Source organism: Pteropus alecto, unplaced genomic scaffold (assembly GCF_000325575.1).
Source record: "Pteropus alecto unplaced genomic scaffold, ASM32557v1 scaffold50, whole genome shotgun sequence".
In the NCBI taxonomy this organism is placed as follows: Eukaryota; Metazoa; Chordata; class Mammalia; order Chiroptera; family Pteropodidae; genus Pteropus; species Pteropus alecto.
Window position 1 is genome coordinate 16,533,204 of NW_006431918.1, and position 3,682 is coordinate 16,536,885.

General features: G+C 36.8%; 1 pseudogene; it reads right to left on the reverse strand.

Moving 5' to 3' along the window:
- Positions 1-3,054: 3,054 nt before the first annotated feature.
- Positions 3,055-3,174, reverse strand: LOC112475093 (annotated as a pseudogene).
- Between the last annotated feature and the right edge of the window lie 508 nt (positions 3,175-3,682).

The window sequence follows — 3,682 nt, forward strand, 5'->3', positions numbered from 1 at the left end:
CATCAATTCAATGTGCATAGAATGGAAAATGGTTTAGCTATCATGTCCTCAAATCATCTCTTTTTACTGTCCATAATACAAACACTAGAATTGCATTCTATTTGATTTTTATGATTTAGTTTTATGATTCCCACCCCATCAATCTAGATAAAAATAAGGAGGCAATAACCCAAACTGTGTCACATATACCAGGACCACCACCACTCCCAAGCATTTATAGTTTTCTCTGTTATTTCTTGTCCAGAAGACACAACTGTAGAGGAGCTTGAAAATCCTCATTAACTCCAGAGGAATTCTCCTTTGGGCACAGTGAGGCTCCAGGATGCCACGGTTAAGAGCCTTCTGTTTTACAAAGACTTCCTCCTATGTCACCTCATCTCCACTGACACAACTCCTCCAAGGCAGCGACCAGCCTCTCTTATATGTTAACCACATTTGCCCACTCCAATCACTCTTCATTTCACATGACTTCTCTCTCTATTCAGTTCACCCCCATCTCATCTCTAATGAGATGCCCGTTTCTGCCTGATCTTCCACCACTCCTCAGGCTCTGTGTACCTACCTTCTCAGTGTTTCTGGTTCATTGGTGACTTCGTTCTATTTCAATTTTACATGCCTTACTCTTGCCACAACCACCACTTTGGTAAATAACACGGCTTTGTAGCATCACCACTTGTCAGTAAGTTTACTCATTTATCACTATTAGGTACCCCAGAACATTTTGCCAGCTAACAGCCCTGAGGCAGCTGCTGGCAATTGGATGGGGAACGCCTATGCCGTGCTGAATTCTACCCTAGTTCTGACTAGCGCTTTTGGAGCGTGAATAGATTGTATGGTAGGATTCAAATAACACTGGGGTAGACCAAGAATCTGGCAGCCGAACCTCTCCACTCTGGGAAACATCATTTCAGTGGCAACATCAATTCCTTAATGTCATTTTTCAATTGTTCTCAATACGGTGTTGAAAATATTACATTCACAGATGATTCCATTCTCTCCTTCACTTAAAAACCTATTTTTCAGCATCACAAAAGAAATATTATTTCAGAATTGAAAGACTTCTTTATATTGCTGGAAATTGTACAATGAACTACAGTCATGCACCACTTAATGGCAGGGATACATTCTGAGAAAGGCATCACTGAGTGATTTCCTCATTGTGCCAATGTCATGGAATGCACTTACACAAACCTAGATGGTGCAGCCTACTACTATTATTGTAAGTGCTTTTATGTAACTGCCAGTAGATTTATTTACAACAGCATCAGCACAAACACATGAGTAATGCATTATGACATTGCTAACAGATAGGACTTTTTCAGCTCCATTATAATCTTATGAGACCATCATCAAAATGCTATTTCTCATTGACCCAAATGTCATTATGTGGCACATGGCTGTATTTGGAACTATATGTGGAATAATTTTGGTGCTAGAGGTACTGGAAATCCTTTTTCTGAAATATACAAGTAAACCATGCAAAATCTATTCAACAGCAACTCTGGAGTCCTGTTTCTGATTCTCCATTACTCTTAGAAACCATATTGTAGTAAGTTATGATTGGGTGTGATTTATAAGAATATTTATGAGTCTTATTTCTAAGGCATACAATTCCTCTACTAAGGAAGTATAGCTCACATGCTCAAGTTATAAGATTCCTTTGACCTGGTCCCTCCCACTACTGCCCAGACTGCCACCTTGTGAACATGGGCTTTTCTGCTTCCCTAGGAACGGCTTGTACTGGATTCCCTCAACCCAGAGAGGCTTGGAGTTAGCGAAGTATTAAGGGATAGATAAGCTGAGATGGCAGAAGGAGACATAGTACAAAACCAAGAATGAATATCACAGAGGTAGATGCATGCGCCTCAAAAAAACAAAAAACAAAACAAAACAAAACGCCAAGAAGGCTAAAGTTCAGATTCTATGGAAATATGAATAGTAAACAGGAATAAGTTGTTAACAACTACTGGCTAGAAGTATAGATTCAATGAATGATATAGAGTTGATTTTCTGTCAAGAAAATTACGTAACTTGAAAGGCTCTTTACAGTAGTTACAAACAACATAAATATTTTAAAAAATATCTCAGAATGCAATCTTAGAACAAAGCACGTAAGGTGTCTGTTAGTTCAGAGCATATAAAAGAGAGCCAGAACTGTGAAGTTACAAGAATACCAGACTCAGTTCACAGGATATCAATTCTTCACTTTGCTCTCCTGCTTAAATAGCTGTGGTACATTTGGCAATTTGCTCAACAGGAACTTTGTTACATGTGAATAATCCCATGCATTAATAGTTTTCAGTACTTTAATAAAAATAAAATTAGCCACTGATGGAATAACATTGTAAGAAATGTGAAGCACCCTATAAATCAATATTTTAATTACTTGAGAAAATAACAAAGTTTATCCATATCAGTTTCATATTATTATAATACAGGACCACTGTGATATGCGCTTATCAATACTCCAACAAGAACTCTGTTTTTAGATTCAAACCCAATCAAGCTTTCTCTCAAGGAAAAGGATGATTCCTTATAAAAATGGAATTTCCTTGGCTGAGCTATTCTCCAGAGAGACAGAGTCTTCTTTTTATTATGAGCATATATTACCGTAAAGATAGAGTTCAGAAAATTTTATTCTGGGAACAAAAGACTGAAATCTTACTTATATATGTACTAGAGAAAGTGAGAAATACAGTCCCCACTTGCATACTACAAAATCTTACACCCTGAGAATTTTGGGAATCCAAAGTCTCATCCTGGACCCAAAGAACATTTCTTTCGAGACACAGTATTAACCAGGATTTCACACAGGATCACTGAACTTTCTATACACAAACAATCCAGTACTACAGTTGATAGATATTAATCTCATAAATTCAAGTATTTATTCATGTTCATGGATTCTGTGCTAAGAATGATATGTTACCATTTTTATTTTACGGCATTTTCTTTTTTCTTTTTTTCTTTTCCTTTAGGCGAGGCAACCCTTGGTTGACTCACAGATTGCAAGGACTTTGTCAGTTTACAATCCATTATTTTTTTTATTTTTTACACCTACAAGCACCTGGTCTTCCTAGGTGGTCTCCCATCCAAGTACTAACCAGGCCCAACTCTGCTTAGCTTCCGAGATCATACAGGATCGGGCTTGTTCAGGGTGGCATGGTCATAGACTTATTGCATTTTCTTTTTCACTTTGCTTAACAAAGATAATCTGAGGATGTTCATAATACAATTAAAATATAGCTACTAATTGGTTTTACAATTTCTGTCAATGTCGGTGAAAATCAAGCACATTAAAAATTCATTTTTTAAAAAACATCACCTTTCAGTTTAACATAGTGATTGAATATGAATTTATCTCCTAAAATTGGCTATAATGAGAGTAATTGGGGAGAAAAAGAATAAGCCTCAAAAAGCAAAGAAAATTGAAAAAAAATTGCCACAAGTATGTCAAGGAATTTTTTTTATAGCTGGAAAGGAGAAGGACGCATTACAACTTACTAAGCAGACCAGGGAAAGTGGAAAGCTAAGAAGGCTGTCAACAGGAAAAAAGACAAAATTTTTGTGTCACAGGACCATGAAATGATTCAGGTGGCGAAACCAGTTACTTTTGAAGGCAGAGACGTAGGAGAGAAACTAAAAACAGAGGCATTTGTTAAAAGTCTATTTAAGAAACAAT